This window comes from Pinus tabuliformis, chromosome 3_2 (genome assembly GCF_031772625.1).
Source record: "Pinus tabuliformis cultivar Carrire ecotype Pingquan chromosome 3_2, CPIR1, whole genome shotgun sequence".
Taxonomy (NCBI): Eukaryota; Viridiplantae; Streptophyta; class Pinopsida; order Pinales; family Pinaceae; genus Pinus; species Pinus tabuliformis.
In genome coordinates this window covers 235,415,710-235,436,610 of record NC_142302.1, presented here as the reverse complement: position 1 = coordinate 235,436,610, position 20,901 = coordinate 235,415,710, and the positions used below count along the sequence as shown (strand labels likewise).

Sequence of the window (20,901 nt, the reverse complement as noted above, 5' to 3'; positions counted from 1 at the left end):
TTATTGTATATTCCCTGCTCTTACTACTATTTTTTTCTTTTGCGTCCAAAGAATAAAGAAACCCTCTTCTTATTTTGCATTATTGTATATTATTTTCTACTAGATTATGAGATGCGCACCAAGTGGGTGCTAGGAGATGCATCAATATCTAAAATTAGATCGCGCCAAATGAGGATCAATATCTAAAATTAGATCGCGCCAAATGAGGAATGAGGAACCAAGATGGAAAATAATATCTAAAATTAGATCCCGCCAAATGAATAACAACGACGGAAAATAAGACTCAGTACAAGACACATTGCCTGAAATGAAATGAAAGAAGAAATTCGGAAAAGAGGAACAAGAAGACTGGAGATGGAGATAGGTGGGAAAAGTGAAGGAGGAAGATCTTCTGGATCCTAACCCAGATGTCCGTGTTCTCTTCCGTCATTTCAATGAATGATACTTCGGAAACTCTTTAGGGGCATGCGGGCATGCACAGTCGATTGGAGTTCCAAGCGCACGACTTTGTAAGAATTACCCTAACAACTTACCTTTTTTTTTTTCCTGCACACAGGTTTTTCAAATCAAAATTTTCACCATCATCGATCCTTATTGACATTTCGAAGCACCAGACAATAAATATGTGCTCTAAAATTTCTTTATGGAAAATGACAATTAAAAGAAATTTCATGAATCGATGAACATAAATTGTGATCAAATTTGTAAAATTGCTAAAGGCAACCACAATTAGTGACTGATTGATTACTGTAACTTTTCTCTGGTACATAGTCCGTAAACAGTGTATACCAAGTGAGTCTTTAAGGATCACGGGAACTCTGTTACCTAAATTATATACTCTAGAAGGGAATATCTATCCCGAGAGTGAATTAGGGGTTAGCAAATAGAAGAGCCTGACTTATTCTTAGCGCTTGGATTATTTGAAAGCAAGTAACCCTTCATCCTTGAGATATGAAGCTTCGACAATCTTAATAAAATGAATTGGTCTCCAGGGTCTAGATTTTTTTTATGGCAATTAGAATTACAGATTTATTTTAAAATCAGATCTATGAAACATTGAGTAGAACTTTAACTTCTAAATGTTCAAGTTATATAGAACTTCAAAAACCTTGATAAGTCAATGGGAAAATTCTCTAGAATGCAAGAGGACTCATCGGTTTCCTATCAAATAGAACAATTTAAAATTTTAAGAATAGTTATGCAAAGAGAAATCGAGTAATTGTGAAATGATTGAATGGAATAGAAGTTGTACTATATATTATTCTACAGGAGCAAATAAGGACAATGTTAAATGGATTCAAGAATGAATGTAAAATACCACCTATTACAGAGGAAATCTAATTTAATCTGACATATATTCACTACTGGTTGTGGTTATTTGTGTTTATCTCGGCTGTGAGGAGGAATGATTGTTATCCTCCTCACCCACGTTCAACCCCCAGAAGTGATATATTGAGCTTATATTAAGTATATTGTTGTAACTTTGAATTTGTTGTTAAATGACCATATACCCTAAAGATTCTAGGGTTTGACCATCCTCAAAATCAGGGAGAGTACACTTTTTCCAAATTTTGTAACTTGGAAAAAAATGTTCACTACTGAGCATAAATGGCTAATGAGTGGATGTTGGAAGTGTTGAAGTATCACCATGAGAGTTGTGAAAGAAATAAAGATAGCTATGTTGCAAAAATTTGTGAGATGGGGATGGGAGAATGAGTTTTGAGGAGAGTTAAAAGTTTCTCTCAAATTGAAATCATCTAAAAAAATGTTTATTTTTTTGTTTGTTTTGTTTTGTTTTTTTGCTTTTTGTGTAATTTTTGTACGGTAGGTAGAAAATTTGTATTAGATGATATCAAAATGAGTAACATCAGGCAATTTTTCTATGCTTACTTTCCCGTCACAAGGGAAACCGGACCAAAGACATACCATTAATTTTATTGTCCAAATAAAAGGCCTGAAACTGATAGAAAGAACCCATTACATTGTACCCGCTAAAGCTATTATAGCCTATTTTGCAAGCTTGAGACCCTATTCTATCTTTATTTGTCATTAATATAACATAAACAAGTGTGTTGTAAGCTGCCTGTAGAATTTCCACGAAATTATGATCTGCTAATAAGAACAATCTGAAAAACACTTTCTTTTCTTACAAACACAAAATTTCTCTACTCATTTTGCAGCGGATTCAGGAACATAAATAAAACATAGTCACACAATTTTTTTTACTAGGGAACCCAACTGGAAAAATCCCTCTGCTTGATGAGAATTTTATTGATAGAAAAAAATGAGCAATTGATCTCTTACAAAATACAGTTGTTTCAATTTGAAAGACACACTTGCCTTTCTTGCTTGATCTAAGATTGAAACACTTGCAAGACTGTTAATCTCTGTTGCCCTATACCAACCTGTTCACAAGCTTCTTTTGCACACTCCTCCTCTCACAAGCTCCACGCACAAACATGTGCTTCCTATTGCTTAGTCTCAACAACTTGTGCTCACCAAAATAATGATTGAACTTGTGCCTTTGTTCCTTCTTTTAAAGGAAATTTGAATGATTAAAATTAGTGAGTTTTCTAATTAAGGGATGTTTTTGTGATTGATTGAGTTAGCATGAGTTAACTGCTCATGCAACTCATCCTATTTTAAGCTATGTTGCACGAGTTTCTGGAACTTGGCAATGTTGGGAACTTGGGTACGGGTGTCTGGAACGGCTAGAGGTTTCCCCAAATTTTCCAGGAAACGGCTAATTGGGAGCGGAAATATTATATAATAAAAAAATAATATATATAATCAAAAAAATATAATCAAAAAGACCGCTGCCATAGCAAAAAGATATATATGTTTACATATGTTACCAAAAGTGTTGACATATGTCTCCTATTTTACCAAAAAGATATAATATTTACCAATAGGGTGAACCTTTACTAAAATTACATTAATATAAGTTACAGAGGTAAGAAAAAGAATTTGCAAATATTTCTTTAAAAAATTTAGTGATCCATAACAAATTTAAAGGCACTTTTTTACTAGTGTAGTGTAGATACCAATTTTAAGTTTGAAGCCATGTCTTATTATTTTCTTTTGAATTAATCATTGCGTTGTATCCATGAACATATTTGAGTAAAATGTTGGATCGTACATGTAAATGTTTAAGCCATGAGCTCTCCGCCTAAATTTTTAAATGCTGCATTCCCAAACGACTCGAATATATAAAAAACAAAAACAAAAATAAAATATGCTTGATTTGTTTTTTTACCTGAACTTATGAAAACGAAACAAGTAGTTTATTGCTGAAGGGCAGCGCTCCAACTCTCAACACACTTAGCTCTTCGCTCTCAACGCCAAACAACAACTAAAGCTCTCAGTGAAAAGAGGTGTAGCAACCAGCATTTATGGAAAAACTGAAGGGTTTTTTTGGCGCCAAAAACATTCCCACCCATTCATATCCACAGAAACTGGTGGAAAGACGAATAGTGCATCGTCTATCAATAACAAGTGCATATTTCCCTCTCCGATCATACAGTGTGTAACAACAAGTGCGTCTTTCTCTGCCCAGGTCCTTTTCTTTGGGGTTTACAGTATTTTTGACTTACCATATTGTTCGTAATCCACTATACAATTTCATGGGTGAATTCAATTACTAAATTCTGCAATTTCGTGGGTGAATTCAAAGTTAAAATTACTAAATTAGTGAATTCAAGTAGCCAATTTTCGTATCACTATGGCAGTTTCCACCGAAACCATACTGGAATGTTTGGTTCGAAACTCGCTGTCATAGCTAAAAGACTGCTGCCAATTCCAATTTCCACATGGGTCCACATGGGAACGTTGGAGCGTTGCAAATTTAAGTCTGACCAGTTTCGGAAACCGTCCAAAGTTTCTTTTACCGTTCCCACAGAAAATGGGACGTTCCTGTGCAGCTCCAAAGTTCCAAGGAGCGTGGGAACCACCGGAACGGGTTTCCCAACTCTCAGGAACGGTTCCCGTGCAACATAGATTTTAAGTCAACCACTTGAAACTTAATCAATTTTGTTTTTCCTCAATTAACTCACACTAGAAAATCAAGAACTCGACCTTCAATTTCAACACACCAGTTACTTGCCACCTAACTCATCCTAATTTTTAGGGATTGATTCCTAAATTAAAGGAACTCGGCCTAATTTACAGGGGATCTCCTAATTTTTAGGAACTTGTGTCATGCACAAGAAGGAAGTTGTTTTGGCTCCTATGATTACGACACAAATCAAGGAACCCTTTTCTCGCTAATATTTTCAACACTCTCTCTTAGCGAGGAAGGTGTTCTTGGAAGAACCCCATCCACCTGGATCTGTCTTTGTTAATTTTAGGTGTGTTCTATGCTTAGAGCAATTTATTTCAATTTTCACAGTTAGCTCAATATCTTTTCTAGATTAGCAATCACATCAACTTTAAAGTAAACTGCAGACAGAACATAAAAATAAATCGTAGAAGACAAGCCAAGACAAGAGGACAAAAGATGTGGCGCTCGCCAGGGACAAACCCCAATGTGGGGAAACCCTTGACCAATTCTTCTTATATGTTTTTCAATAGTTCAACAAAGAGAGAGAGAGAGAGAGAGAGATAATACGTTTACAACAGAAGTCAACACTTTGACTTATCTAGATAAGAGCATAGATCATCTCTAAGAAGATGATACATGAGATCAGTTGAAGACATGCTGCTTCAACTAATTCTCCAAGGTGACTCCTTCACCTATCGTTGTGCTGCATTTAGTCATCATGTTGCACTTCACTGCGCTGCACCATGTTGCACCCATCATCACTATGCTACATCTCATCACGCTTCATTAATCGTGACACGTACCCATCACTGTACTGCATTATGTGCCATTGCTGCACCATGTTGCCATCCTGACCTATGTGTTGGTTGCACCTTGCTTGCTTGTTGTCCCTTGCTTGCTTGTTGTCCTTAGCATGCTCGTTGTTGCATGCTAGCTGTAACATTGCATGCTTGGTGTATTTGCTGCAAGTACCATACAACTGTCCCAATGTTAGTTAGTTGTCCCTTGCATGCTACTCTCCTTCATAGACAGATGCTTCAGTTGTTTCGATAGTTCCCGGCAGTTTTCGTAGTTCTGGCTATTCTCGGCAGTTTCGGTTATTCCCAGCAGTCCCGACAGTTTCGGATTTTCCGGCAGTTCCGACATTTTCGGCTTTTCTGGCTTTTCTGGTAGTTCCGGCTTTTCCTGCATTTCCGGATTTTCTGGCTTTCCTTGCTTTTTCGGCAGTTTCTGCAGTTCCAGCTTTTCCGACAATTCTGGCTTTTCCTGCAATTCCGACTTTTCTGGCAATTCCGGCTTTCTGCCCTCTGGATCAGGGCAACGTTATTCTTTAGGATCTTTCCTCCCACTAAAACCCAAAGACAAGTAGAGAGAGGAAGAGATCCCAAGTGTGTTGAAATGACTTGAAGGCCACCTCTATTTATACTAAAACGTTGAGCACATGTGGGGTTTATTTGGTTGCTGGCCGACCTTGACTAATTGTCTTATGACTCAAATAAATTCATAACTCCATGAATACTTATCGGGATCGGATTATCTTTAGATCAATTCTACACCTTTCGATGAGAGGGATCTAAGAAAAATATCAGCTGCCATAAATAAGATGACCCACATGGAGTTTGGCCCTAGTTGCCAATTTTAACACTCCCTCTCAACTAGGGAGAACTCCATCTGTTGATCCATATGTTCGACTGTACTATCTCTGCCATCAGTGCCCTGCACTTCTCTGCTTTGCTCTGATCTGCTGAGCTCTACTTTGCTTTGATCTACGGAGCTCTGCTCTGTTGAACCATGAAGAAGAAGAATTGATCGAGAATGTCTCATACCATTCTCTATTGACCTGAAGTTAGTTTCATCTGAAGAGAGTGTGTCACATCACGACCCGAAGTCAGTTTTATTGATCCCAGATCAATATCACAAGGGAGTGTCTCAAACCACTCATACTGATCCCAGATCCATTTCATTGATCCTAGATCCATTTCATTGATCCCAGATCAATGTCACAAGAGAGTGTCTCAAACCACTCATACTGATCCCAAATCAGTTTCATTGATCCCAGATCAATGTCACAAGAGAGTGTCTCAAACCACTCATACTGATCCTAGATCAGTTTCATTGATCCCAGATCAATGGAGGTCATCCTAACATAGGGAGTACGGTAGATACAACGATGCGTCCATCGATAGTACTACTATGGTCCCTATCCTCATTTCCCTGCTCATTGATTAGATGAGAAGTACTTCCCATGAGTCCCAGACTACATGGGTAGGATGCCTCGATAGGAGAACTAATCATCCTGTCCATAGGAGAACGAATCATCCTGTTAGTGGATGCCACAGAGAACTAATCATCCTCGCCCACAAGAGAACTAATCGTCCTGTTCCACAGTCGCCACGGAGAACAAATCATCTTGGCCCACAGGAGAACTAATCATCCTGTTCCATAGTCGCCACGGAGAACAAATCATCCTGGCCCACAGGAGAACTAATCATCCTGTTCCACAATTGCCACGGGAGAACTAATCATCCTGGCCCACAGAAGAACTAATCATCCTGTTCATAGCACACCACCAGGGGAGGGTGAGTCGCCCTGTGGTCGTATGTTGCTCCAGTAAGTACCCCAAGCCCCCCAGAGCTCCCAGAGCTCAATGCATGCAACATGCAGGACCCTTATAAGAAGGTCTCTCAATGACTCCAAGTCGTTCGAGAAAGTCACAGATTTGACCTTTCCCTGGGGCTTTGACAAAATGTCTACGACCTATACATTAGTCTCAATGCGATGGAGCCTCCTCGCTCATCGACTTACCATATCACAGATAAGGCAATATCTGATGTCTATCTATTGGAGCAATCATCGAATACGAGATTCCTCAATAATTGAATCCCCCCTCTGGTTGTCACAGAGAATCACAGTGGTATTCATCATGTGTACAAATAGCTCACTTAAGAGCTTCTACAACCATGCAGCTTCACACGAGATCATACTCGTAGCTATGTATTTGGTCTCGGCGGTGCTTATAGCAACTGACTTCTGCTTCTTGCTCATCCATGATATCAAAGCAGAATCCAAAGAGAACCAGCACTGAGAAGTGCTCTAGTGATCCTCCACACTGCCTGCCCAATCAGAATTCGAATAATCATGCAGTTTCATATTTTCGGCAGTGTATCTCAATCCATGAGAGATTGTGCCCTGAAGATATCTCAGAAGATTCTTGGCACCAATCCAGTGAGGCTCAACCAAATATGAGCTCACCATGCTAACTGCAAAACATATGTCTGGACGGAAGTTCACCAAGAACATCAACACGAATGAGTTTATGAAACTCAGAGGCATTTCCCAAATCTGGTCTGACATCACTACCATATAACTTCTGAAAGTTAAGATCCTCGAGGTAGTCATAGGCTTGCATTCTATCATTCCACATCCGGAATCCAACTCCCTCTTACTTCTGCAAATGAGAGGGTCTGCACTTGTCAAAAATAGATCGTCCTCATAAGGCGCTGGTATGAGAGGTCTATCATCCACAACCTTCAAACAATGGTTTGGATCGACTTCACTCTTAGTGAATCTTAGCTTCATCTGACAGCTATCAATCCTCTCATACTATGCCTGGGGAATTTTGCTTCAAGCCATAGAGGGATTTCTTCCACCTGCATACATGAGATTCCTGATCATGAATCTCAAACCCCTCGGGTTGTTCCAAACCTGTGGACCCACTACATGAGGGGAATGGTCACCTTGTAAGATTTTCTTTCGGTACATCTCAAATATGTACTTTCATGCTCTTTTTGAATTCAAGCATCCCTGTCACCATCTGACTCACAGACCTCTGGTGCTATGTGTCAATGGACATGTTCCCTAGACGACCCTGAACTTAAAAACATCTTTGAAAATTCTATTTTCAAACACGTACCTTTCCATCGATGAGTGCCACCCTGTAACCTTTGACTTCCACTGCCGAAATGGACACCAGGTTCTTCTTGTGATTAGGTACATAAAAGAGATTTTGTAAATGAATCGAGTTACCCTCATTCAATTGAGGGGTAACATTCCCTACACCCTTTCTGGGATAGATGGCATCGGCTCCAAGTATAATCCCACAATTGTTTCCATCTCTACCAAATTAGAGAGTGCACCCTACTATCCGGTGAAGTTCCTTGAAGCACTACAATCAATAAGCCAGATTCCCAAAGAATCTGAAGGAGAGGGCCAATACAAGATAACTTGGGGTTCTTTGCTTTTTTTTTTTGAAGAGTCGGCCATTTCCTTGATGACCTGCATTACCTGTCATTCCTTTGATCATTGAAGATGTCCTTGGAATGATTTTTATCTTCATCAAGAGATGTGTCTCTGCCATTCGGACACTCCTTCGCATAATGGGCAAACTTATTGCAACGAAGGCATCTGCCTTTCCTTCCACCCTTAGATCCAGACTTCCCAATGAAGTGATCTTTAGGTAGGCCATCAGAAACTTCCGCTGCGCCATTTTGATAATATTCTTTGCTTCGACTTCACCCTCGGTGAATTTGAAGAGGGATGAGGAATCCACTGATCATTTTGACCTTTCCCGACTGTCTTCGATGATTGCTCTTTCACTCTTGCTTGGGCATTGTCTTCACTTCAGCTCTGATACCATGTTAATTTTCGGTAGGTTTTATGCTTAGAGCAATTTATTTCAATTTTCACAGTTAGCCCAATATCTTTTCCATATTAGCAATCACATCAACATTAAAGTAAACTGCAGATAGAACATAAACATAAATCGTAGAAGACAAGAGGACACAAGATGTGGCGCTAGCCAGGGACAAAACCCAATGTGGGGAAACCCTTGATCAATTCTTCTTATATTTTCTTTAGTAGTTCAGCAGAGAGAGAGAGAGAGATAGTACGTTTACAACAGAAGTCAACACTTTGACTTATCTAGATAAGAGCATAGATCATCTCTAAGAAGATGATACATGAGATCAGTTGAAAACATGCTGCTTCAACTAATTCTCCAAGGTGACTCCTTCACCTATCGTTGTGTTTCATTTCGTCATCATGCTGCACCTCACCGCGCTGCACCATGCTGCACCCATCATCACTATGTTGCATCTCATCAAGCTTCATTAATCATGACTATACCCATCACTGTATTGCATTATGTGCCATTGCTGCACCATGTTGCCATCCTGACCTATGTGTTCGCTGCACCTTGCCTGCTTGTTGTCCCGTGTTTTCTTGTTGTCCCTAACATGCTTGTTGTCCTTAGCATGCTTGTTGTTGCATGCTAGTCATCCCTTGCATGCTAGCTGTAACATTGCATGCTTGGTGTATTTGTTTCCAAGTACCATACAACTGTCCCAATGTTAGTTAGTTGTCCCTTGCATGCTGCTCTCCTTCGGAGACAGATGCTTTGGTTGTTTCGGCAGTTTTGGCTATTCCCAGTAGTTCCGGCAATTCCGGTTGTTCCCGGTAGCTCCGGCAGTTCTAGCTTTTCTGTCAGTTCCGACTTTTCCAATAATTCCGACTTTGTCGGCAGTTCCGACAGTTCCAGCATTTCCGACTTTTCCGGATTTTCTGGCAGTTCTGGTTTTTCCTGCATTTCCGGCAGTTGCGGTAGCTCGACTTTTCCGGCAGTTCCGTCTTTTTTGGCAGTTTCGGCTTTTCCGGCTTTTCTGGCAGTTCCGGCAGTTCCAACATTTTCGGCTTTTCCGGCTTTTCTGGAAGTTTCGGCTTTTCCTGCTTTTCCGGCTTTTTCGGCAGTTTCGGTTGTTCCGACTTTTTCGGCAGTGCCGACTTTTTCGGCATTTCCGGCTTTTCTGGCAATTTCGACAATTCTGACATTTCCGACAGTTCCGGCTTTTCAGGCAGTTCCGGCTTTTTGCCCTCTGGATTAGGGCAATGTTATTCCTTAGGATCTCTCCTCCTACTAAAACCCAAAGACAAGTAGAGAGAGGAAGAGATACCAAGTGTGTTGGAATGACTTGAAGGCCACCTCTATTTATACTAAAACGTTGAGCACATGTGGGGTTTATTTGGTTGCTGGCCGACCTTGACGAATTGTCTTATAACTCAAATAAATTCATAACTCCATGAATACTTTTTGGAGTCGGATGATCTTTAGATCAATCCTACACCTCTCGATGAGAGGGATCCAAGAAAAATATCAGCTGCCATAAATAAGATAACCCACATGGATTTTGGCCCTAGTTGCCAATTTTAACAGTTCAACTCTACCAAGTTCTCTGCTATTGCAGCTGCTCCCTCTTAACTAGAAAAATTTCTTGCTTTCTTTTGCGGAACCTGCTTTGAAGACATGTTCTTTCCCACCATGTTCTGTGAGTCCACCAATTTAGATATAAGGTACATGTACCTAGTGTATCCATGCGATTGCTTCTTGATTCTGGAAGGCTCAACTGTTTTCTGATCTCCCTTAACCAAATCCTCTACCCACCTAGCTTGAACTCTCCAAATACTGGAAGTCTCTGACTGAGTGACTGCCTCTACTCACCCTGGGCTATGGTCCTCATCATCATCATCTTACTAGTCAACCCAAATTCCAACTAGCTTAGACTGAAATTGAGATACTAGCCGAGGCTCCATCATGAGAGCTCCATCTTGCTCTCCCTCAACCATCACTTCTCTACTCTGTGCACTACCTGCCTTGCTGCTCAGGGATGCACTTGTCTCTAGCTGCTTGTAGAGATTCTTCACCCTCAAACTTATCTACTTCTTACATCCATCTCTACCAAATTAGAGAGTGCACCCTACTATCCGATGAAGTTCCTTGAAGCACTACAATCAATAAGCCAGATTCCCAAAGAATCTGAAGGAGAGGGCCAATACAAGATAACCTGGGGTTCTTTGCTTTTTTTTTTGAAGAGTCGGCCATTTCCTTGATGACCTGCATTACCTGTCATTCCTTTGATCATTGAAGATGTCCTTGGAATGATTTTTATCTTCATCAAGAGATGTGTCTCTGCCATTCGGACACTCCTTCGCATAATGGGCAAACTTATTGCAACGAAGGCATCTGCCTTTCCTTCCACCCTTAGATCCGGACTTCCCAATGAAGTGATCTTTAGGTAGGCCATCAGAAACTTCCGCTGCGCCATTTTGATAATATTCTTTGCTTCGACTTCACCCTCGGTGAATTTGAAGAGGGATGAGGAATCCACTGATCATTTTGACCTTTCCCGACTGTCTTCGATGATTGCTCTTTCACTCTTGCTTGGGCATTGTCTTCACTTCAGCTCTGATACCATGTTAATTTTAGGTAGGTTTTATGCTTAGAGCAATTTATTTCAATTTTCACAGTTAGCCCAATATCTTTTCCATATTAGCAATCACATCAACATTAAAGTAAACTGCAGATAGAACATAAACATAAATCGTAGAAGACAAGAGGACACAAGATGTGGCGCTAGCCAGGGACAAAACCCAATGTGGGGAAACCCTTGATCAATTCTTCTTATATTTTCTTCAGTAGTTCAGCAGAGAGAGAGAGAGAGATAGTATGTTTACAACAGAAGTCAACACTTTGACTTATCTAGATAAGAGCATAGATCATCTCTAAGAAGATGATACATGAGATCAGTTGAAAACATGCTGCTTCAACTAATTCTCCAAGGTGACTCCTTCACCTATCGTTGTGCTGCATTTCGTCATCGTGCTGCACCTCACCGCGCTGCACCATGCTGCACCCATCATCACTATGTTGCATCTCATCACGCTTCATTAATCATGACTATACCCATCACTGTATTGCATTATGTGACATTGCTGCACCATGTTGCCATCCTGACCTATGTGTTGGCTACAACTTGCCTGCTTGTTGTCCCGTGTTTTCTTGTTGTCCCTAACATGCTTGTTGTCCTTAGCATGCTTGTTGTTGCATGCTAGTCATCCCTTGCATGCTAGCTGTAACATTGCATGCTTGGTGTATTTGTTGCCAAGTACCATACAACTGTCCCAATGTTAGTTAGCTGTCCCTTGCATGCTGCTCTCCTTCGGAGACAGATGCTTTGGTTGTTTCGGTAGTTTTGGCAGTTTTGGCTATTCCCAGTAGTTCCGGCAATTCCGGTTGTTCCCAGTAGCTCCGACAGTTCTAGCTTTTCTGTCAGTTCCGACTTTTCCAATAATTCCGACTTTGCCGGCAGTTCCGACAGTTCCAGCATTTCCGGCTTTTCCGGATTTTCTGGCAGTTCTGGCTTTTCCTGCATTTCCGGCTTTTCCGGCAGTTGCGGTAGCTCGACTTTTCCGGCAGTTCCGTCTTTTTTGGCAGTTTCGGCTTTTCCGGCTTTTGCGGCAGTTCCGGCAGTTCCAACATTTCCGGCTTTTCCGGCTTTTCTGGAAGTTCCGGCTTTTCCTGCTTTTCCAGCTTTTTCGGCAGTTTCGATTGTTCCGACTTTTTCGGCAGTTCCGGCTTTTTCGGCATTTCCGGCTTTTCTGGCAGTTTCGACAGTTCTGACATTTCCGGCAGTTCCGACTTTTTGCCCTCTGGATTAGGGCAACGTTATTCCTTAGGATCTCTCCTCCTACTAAAACCCAAAGACAAGTAGAGAGAGGAAGAGATCCCAAGTGTGTTGGAATGACTTGAAGGCCACCTCTATTTATACTAAAACGTTGAGCACATGTGGGGTTTATTTGGTTGCTGGCCGACCTTGACGAATTGTCTTATAACTCAAATAAATTCATAACTCCATGAATACTTTTTGGAGTCGGATGATCTTTAGATCAATCCTACACCTCTCGATGAGAGGGATCCAAGAAAAATATCAGCTGCCATAAATAAGATAACCCACATGGATTTTGGCCCTAGTTGCCAATTTTAACAGTTCAACTCTACCAAGTTCTCTGCTACTGCAGCTGCTCCCTCTTAACTAGAAAAATTTCTTGCTTTCTTTTGCGGAACCTGCTTTGAAGACATGTTCTTTCCCACCATGTTCTGTGAGTCCACCAATTTAGATATAAGGTACATGTACCTAGTGTATCCATGCGATTGCTTCTTGATTCTGGAAGGCTCAACTGTTTTCTGATCTCCCTTAACCAAATCCTCTACCCACCTAGCTTGAACTCTCCAAATACTGGAAGTCTCTGACTGAGTGACTGCCTCTACTCACCCTGGGCTATGGTCCTCATCATCATCATCTTACTAGTCAACCCAAATTCCAACTAGCTTAGATTGAAATTGAGATACTAGCCGAGGCTCCATCATGAGAGCTCCATCTTGCTCTCCCTCAACCATCACTTCTCTACTCTATGCACTACCTGCCTTGCTGCTCAGGGATGCACTTGTCTCTAGCTGCTTGTAGAGATTCTTCACCCTCAAACTTATCTACTTCTTACATCCAAAAGTTAAGTGCTGGAGCTACGTCTTACCTCTACTGAAGATGACATCATATTTCTTGTCCTCAAGGGTGGCTACCGAAACAAATTTCTACCTCAATCCTGGAACATAAAGAACATCTCTGAGGTGAAGGGAATTACTTGGCTTCCTCTAAAAGCTGACAGTACCAACTCCTCTAGCTGCATACTGACCATCATCTCATAGATCAATTTGAACCTATATTTCCTTTTTCTTCAAGTGGCTGAAACTCTTCTTATTCCTGATCATGTGGAAGGAAGCTCTTGCCACATAATGCTATCTGTTGAGCTTGCCATGCAAACCATCAATGATAAATCCTTATCGAATTGGGTAGAAGAGTCATATACCTCCTCTGATATAACAACATGATCCTTCTCGACCCTCTTCTTCTTACCAGGACACTTAGAAGCATAATGTCCAAAATCATGGCAATGGAAGCGCTTGATCTTACTTAGATCCTTCTTCTTGCCCTTCTCATTGAACCTAGCCTCTCCTTGGCCCTTCTTGCCCTTGGCCTTGCTACCCTTACCTGCAAGGGCATACTTTTCCTCATCCTCTGTCATAACCGATCTCCCTTCTATGGTACCTCTTCAAATCTCTTCCTGTATGCAGTCAATCTAAAACCTTTCCCACTTTGGGAAGTTCTCTCTCCCAGTAACAACATCCTGGAACCCTTTTGACGACTTGTGAAGTCTGAGTAAGGCAAAACTCACAAGATCATGATCAAATACAACCTCGCCCACCCCACCTAGTTCATTTCATACCTGAGTGAACCTTGACAAATATGGGACGATGGGCTCATCATTGCTCATTTGGATACTCCTCAACTTCTCCTTAAGAGAAAGATTCCTGGTATCATTGGTACTTTGATACAACTTCAGGATTGTATTGTACATCTCATATGATGTCTTCTTCTCATGGATATGAGGCCCTATTTGATCTTTGACTCCTTCTAGAATGATCCTCTTTTCCTTGATATCATTCTTATTATGCTGGGCCAATTGCTAGGGCTCTTGAGGTGGTGCTATCGCCTTCTTGATCTACTCTCCCACCTCGTTATCTTCCAACATTATCATGATCCTCCCTTTCCAAGCTATGAAGTTTGATGCTCCCTCTAGATAGTGATCTTCTCTCAACCCTTGGTAAGCCATACCGCTTCCCCAAGGAGCTCTCTAAAAAATGTGCCCAGTAAGAGTCTTGTAGTCTTTCACAAGAAGTTGTACTTAGGGCTCAAATAATTTTGTCTCTCCTATGAGTCTTGTTGTCCTTCACAAGGATTGAACTTAGGGTTTCTTTTGTCAACCCTCTAACAACGTTCCAAACTGTACACAAGCTTTGTTGAAAAAAAAAACACATACAACAACTTTGTTGAAAAAAAAAAGAAAAACCTATACACGAGTTGTCCACTTCTATCCAAACACGACCTCTACTAACCTAGCATCAACACGATACTTGAAAGGAGGAATTTCATACCTGAAGGATCAACTTATTTCTCAATTCTTATGGACCTTTTCTTGTACAAGTGCCAACAACCTTTGGCCTTGGTTAGGGCTACTGTAGTAGCTGCTACAACACTCCTCTCGGCCTTCTATTGCCTTCAACACATGCGCTGAGCCTTCTTCTAGCACCCTTTCCACTTGAGTTGTGCCTGGGTTCTACTCGGCCCCTATAGAAACTTATTTTGAGGCCTTATGACCCTCCCAAATCTCTATTATGAGAGCTTGGTCTATCTCCAAGAGATGAAGTTATTGTGGCCCATTCTGAAGACATTATACCCACTAATCCTGCATAGAAAATCTTTCAGACTTCGACATTGTCACACAACCACCACCTGCCCAATATCTTCTGCCTTGAAACACTAGAAGAAACACTATCTCGACCTCCTTTCACTTCAAACCAATACCTAAGGGATTTGGCTGCCACAAACCTCCTTTTCCTTGTGTGATGCACTTGTGATGATCTTAAATTTGTTCCAAGAGCTCTGATACCATGTCAAATTTCCATGAAATTTTGATCTACTAATAAGAACAATCTGAAAAACACCTTTTTTCTTACAAACACAAAGTTTCTCTACTCAATTTGCAGCGGAATTAGGAACAAAAATAAAACATAGTCACACAATTCAAGGCATTTTTTTTTACTAGGGAACCCAACTGGGAAAAACCCTCTACTTGATGAGAATTTTATTGATAGCAAAAACTGAGCAATTGATCTCTTACAAAATACAGTTGTTTCAATTTCAAAGACACTTGTCTTTCCTGCTTGATCTAAGCTCAAAACCCTTGCAAGACTGTTGATCTCTGTCGCCCTCCACCAACCTGTGCACAAGCTTCTCTTGCACACTCTTCCTCTCACTAGCTCCACGCACAAACTTGTGCTTCCTATTGCTTGGTCTCACCAACTCGTGCTCGCCAAACCAATGATTAAACTTGTGCCTTCGTTCCTTCTTTTAATGGCAATTTGAATGATTAAAATTAGTGAGTTTTATAATTAAGGAATGCTTCTGTGATTGATTGAGTTAGCATGGGTTAATTACTCATTCAACTCATCCTATTTCAAGCCAACCACCTGAAACTCAATCACTTGTGTTTTTCCTCAATTAACTCACACTATAAAATAAAAAACTCGACCTTCAGTTTCAACACATCAGTTAATTTCCACTTAACTTGTCTTAATTTTTAGGGACTAATTCCTAAATTATAGGAACTCGTCCTAATTTATAGGGAATATCCTAATTTTTAGGATCTCGAGTCATGCACAAGAAGGAAATTGTTCTGGCTCCTATGATTAAGGCACAAATCAAGGAACCCTTTTCTCACTAATATTTTTAACACTGTTGCCGTAAAGAGAAATTCTCAAGAGGGGAATTCCATCTGGATTATAACAGGTGGGCCTGTATCCCCCTCTGATTCTGTGAATTCCCAATTGCCAAGCTTTCTTGCCATTGTTTTCATCTTGATATCCAACTTTTCAATTTGTTTTCGAGCCTGATCCAGGCATAGTAGAATCTCTTGTTGCTCCTTCGATTGCACCACCAACACCTTACCCATTATGATTTTGAGTTGTTAGTAAATATCCACCTTTTGCATGTATCTAGTGTGCCTCGATCTTGTGATTCCATCATCTAGAATCCAATTGCCAATTTTCTCCATGACCCTTTTAGTGGCAATAAATCTATGTTCAATTCTGGCTTCCCTCTCAGCATTCTCAATTTTCCTTTGGATTGTTGGTGGGATATTATTGTAATAGACTTGTGCCAAGTGCTCCATTATTGTTTGTGCCCAGGAGGTTGATGGGCCATCACTATTTTGACGACCTCTTCTACTGTGAGAGCCTCTTACTCGAGGCATGGTATTCCACCAGCGAAGAGAGAAGGACCTTGTTTAGCCCAGACCCAAAGACTACCCACCACAGGGCCAAAACCAAAACCATCTTTTGATTGAGGATAAGATAACTAGAGAGTGAAGATAAATAAAGTATGAAGGAATTGAGAGCGTAGGGATTCAAATTTCAAACAAAACCACATCCATAGAATCCATAGGAGAATACAAAGTAGATCAAAGTCAAAATCAGGAAGAGAGCCTAGAAAATCTTTCCATGAAAGTAGTGTCAAAACTGGTAGGAAACCACCAAATGAATTCTTGGGGCAAATTCAAAGCCTTTGATCACTGTTGTGAAGCTTGGATAATAGAGAGAATGAGCCATTATTGACTAGGCTCCAAGGAGAACAAAACAATCATTGAGCCACATAGAATCACAGAGTCAGTAATCCAGAAGCTTGAAACTTCAAGAGGGCCTAAACTGAACCAGAGTGAAACAAAGAACATCATGAAGAGACTAGAAGGAGACCCGAAAGAGACCAGAGGAGAATGGCAAAACTCAGAACCTCTAGTCCATTTAACATCCAAAGCCTCGAACTTGCATTTACATTTAAAAAACATTTGTCCAAGGGCAACTGATTTATAGTACTAATGTAAACCAATCCATAAAATCCAAGGGATATGGATATGCTGAGTGATATGATTCTTGGGAAAGGTCCATGTTCCCATCATCCAACATTCTTGCAAACCAAATTCCAAAATGACATTCCCTATTTCCTCCATAACTATCGTATGTCAAATCTCCTTTGAGTGCAATGATGCCCTTTGGAGTGGAGCCCCATCGCCATACAGAACCAGCCTAACTCATGAACCTCTATAATTGCCAGTACATTGCTTGCAAATGATGCATGCTGCTTATATGCATGCCTTCCAGGGGGAGGAGGCAACTATAATTTGATTGTTTTGCACTTGACCACTCATCATGCACTTAACCTGAAATTAATGCTCACCTTCCATGGGGACAATAATGAAATTTAAAAAAATCAAGATATTCAAAATTGCTTCAAAAATTAAGCGATGAGTCAAAATAAACATGACACAAATACACACCATTCATATTTTATATAAAATATATAAAAAATAAAAAACCAAAATGATATTTCAATATCATGACCCACATACAGACCATTCAAATTCTATATATAATATATTAATAATAAAAAAACTAAAATGATAATTTAGCTATTTAAAGTGAATGAGTGGATACATAGTTCAAATTTGAAAAATACATAAATATCATTTAGTCCAAACTTTCTGTCCACATTAAATCTTCACTGCAGACCTTTGAACCTCTCAAAAGCTTGAGAATGGTTGCAACTTGCTATGCATGATCCAAAGACCAAATAATTAGTATGGATTGCTTGCTCGTTGGTTTGTGTGCTTAGCAGACCAGTTATACATGTCTTCTTGCCTCCAGAAACATGTCAAATAACATTTTTCTATTGTTGATCTCAAGTTTTTTGTTCTTTCACTATTGTATTCATCATTTTCCAAGCTGACCTCATAAGGGATCACTCTTGGTTGAGTAGACACCAAAACAACTTGTTTTGGCACTTGTTGGGGCCACCAGGTTGAGGGATGCCCAGTTGTCCTTTGCACATCCTTGATTCTGGAAAGGGACACCTTGGGGGATGTCCATAATGAAAAGGGAGTGTCCCCATTCTTGGTCAAGTACCTTGCAACATGGGAATCCCATGGATGGGTTCCCTAGGTGTAGGATGTGTTCTTGTATAACATTGAATGAAAGATAACATAATGAGTTTCAAAAGAGATAAAATCAAATGTTAAAAGGCCCAAAAGTAAAAATGGGAAACAATTAAAAGAAAGAAGTCCTAAAGGTGTTAAGCATAAGTCTTCTTAGCTCCAAGGCCAAGAAGAATTGGGCAATACGATTCTTATGGTTCGCTGATTGTGTTTCTCAATTCCACTTTGCATGAATGGTATAGTATTGAAGACTTGCTTATGACACCTCTAGTGGTTAAAGTTGTCTGGAAGCTGGAAGTAAGAGGTAATGACCCTACAATTAGCATAACAGTGGGAGAAGATTGCCTTTGAGATTTTTTTTTTTCTAATATGACAAACTCGATAAGATTCTAAAAGTAGGACCCCAGGGAAAGGGAACAAATACATCATGTTTAACCCTACTGGAATACTGCTTTGGCTTAAACAGAATAGCATGGAAATGAAAATAATTAAACTGATAGGATGAATAATGAATGTAACTGGTGTTGGCTATTGATTAGAACTGCTATCAGCATTTAGCACAAGCATGTTAATTGTTGTTCAAGTTTCTTATTGTGTTTATCTTTTGGTTTCATTTAACAATTGACTTAATTGGTTTATATATATAAATATATATATTTGGATAAGTTTTCCAAGAATACTAACAGGGACAGCAAAGATAATAGGAACAATGGAGGAGGTTATTATAACAGGGGTGTATGGGCCACATATCCAAGGAGAAAAGGAAAACTTTCTGCAAAACTTAAAAGCATTGAGAAGTCTAATCCCTGGAAGACAATGGATCGTAGGAGGGGATTTCAATCTGATTAAAACCTCAGAGGAAAAAAGAGGAGGGCTAAGGAGAATGGATAAAGCAATGGAACAGTTCGGAGACTTTATAAGGGAGCAGAGACTGATCGATATTCAAACTATAAACGGAAACCACACCTGGAATAACCGTAGAGGGGGAGCTAATCAAATTGCATCTCGACTTGACAGATTCTTAATCTCCGAACAAATAATGATGAAAGATGTATTCATAGAAGCCACAATTCTACCGGTAACAGGATCGGATCATTGGCCGATTAAAATGGAAATAGATCTAAAGCAAAGACCAAACAACAAACCCTTTAGATTTGAAGCTTTTTGGCTAAGAAATGAAGGACTGTTATAGAAACTTGAAGAATGGTGGAGGAAGAGTGACCAAAGAGGAAGAAACAAGATGCACACCTTTCAACTCAAACTAAAGGAGATGAAAGATAAATTAAAAAAGTGGAATAAAGAAGAATTTGGAAATACACTGGAAGAGAAAAAGCGCCTGGAGCAGAGAATGGAAGAGCTGCAGCAGATGGATATCCTAGAAGGCATACAGGAAGATAGAACAAAGGAAGAAGGAATTATATTGAACCAGCTTGAAGAAAGAAGGAAACAAGAAGAGATCTTATGGAGACAGAAGTCAAGGGTTCAGTGGCTTAGAGAAGGGGAAAAGAATACTAAGTTCTTCCATAAAGAAATGATACGGCATAGACAAAGAAACCGAATCTTCTCAATAAAAAATCAAGAAGGTCAGAGAGTCCTCCAGCATGAAGAAATCGAAAAAGTGTTGGTCAATCATTTCAAAAACTTATTAAAGGAAACTCAGGATAATAGATCAGAAGCCATAACAAAGATAAGCAGGGAGATCCCTAAACTGGTAACCAGAGATCAGAATTTGGCTTTAATGAGGAAAGTTATGATGGAAGAAGTGGAGGATATAGTCAAGAACATGAAAAGGAACAAAGCTCCCGAGCCGGATGGGTATACGGTAGAGTTCTATCAAGCAGGGTGGCATTTCCTTGCTGCAGAAGTTCTAGAAGTGGTGGAGGAAGCTAGAATCAATCAAAGAATATGGCCAGGAATAAACTCAACCCTGCTGACTCTTATTCCTAAAACTAATCAAGCGGATCAAGCTGAAGGCTTTCGCCCTATAGCTTTATGTAACGTTATCTACAAGATAGTGGCATCAGTGGTGGCACAAACGCTGAAATCGATTCTACCAAGCATAATATCCCCAGAACAAACTGAGTTTGTAGAAGGAAGACAGATCTTGGATGGATTAGTGGTGGCCCAGGAAGTAATCCACACTTTGAAAGCGAAGAAAGAAAAAGGAATGCTGATAAAATTAGACCTGTCAAAAGCCTATGATAGGTTAAGCTGGAAATATCTAGAAACCATCCTTAAAGCCTTTGGATTCTGTGATAGATGGGTGAAATGGGTCTTAAGCATGATTTCCACCCCGAATTTCTCTATCCTGCTAAATGGAGCCCCATCTGCTACTTTTAATGCTACAAGAGGACTTCGACAAGGGGACCCCCTATCCCCCTTTCTCTTCATAATAGCAGCAGAAGGATTAGGTAGATACTTCAAAAAAG

The 20,901-nt window shown here is 40.2% G+C and overlaps 1 protein-coding gene across 8 annotated transcripts in view; it reads left to right on the top strand.

Moving 5' to 3' along the window:
* Positions 1–262: 262 nt before the first annotated feature.
* The window catches only part of LOC149180569 (uncharacterized), a 38,890-nt gene continuing 18,251 nt past the window's right edge, over positions 263–20,901 (top strand). For all 8 annotated transcript variants that reach the window (XR_016256943.1, XR_016256941.1, XR_016256942.1 and 5 more), the window contains exon 1: positions 263–509. The gene's annotated coding sequence lies outside the window, so the exon portion shown is untranslated. The remainder of the gene's footprint in view (positions 510–20,901) is intronic.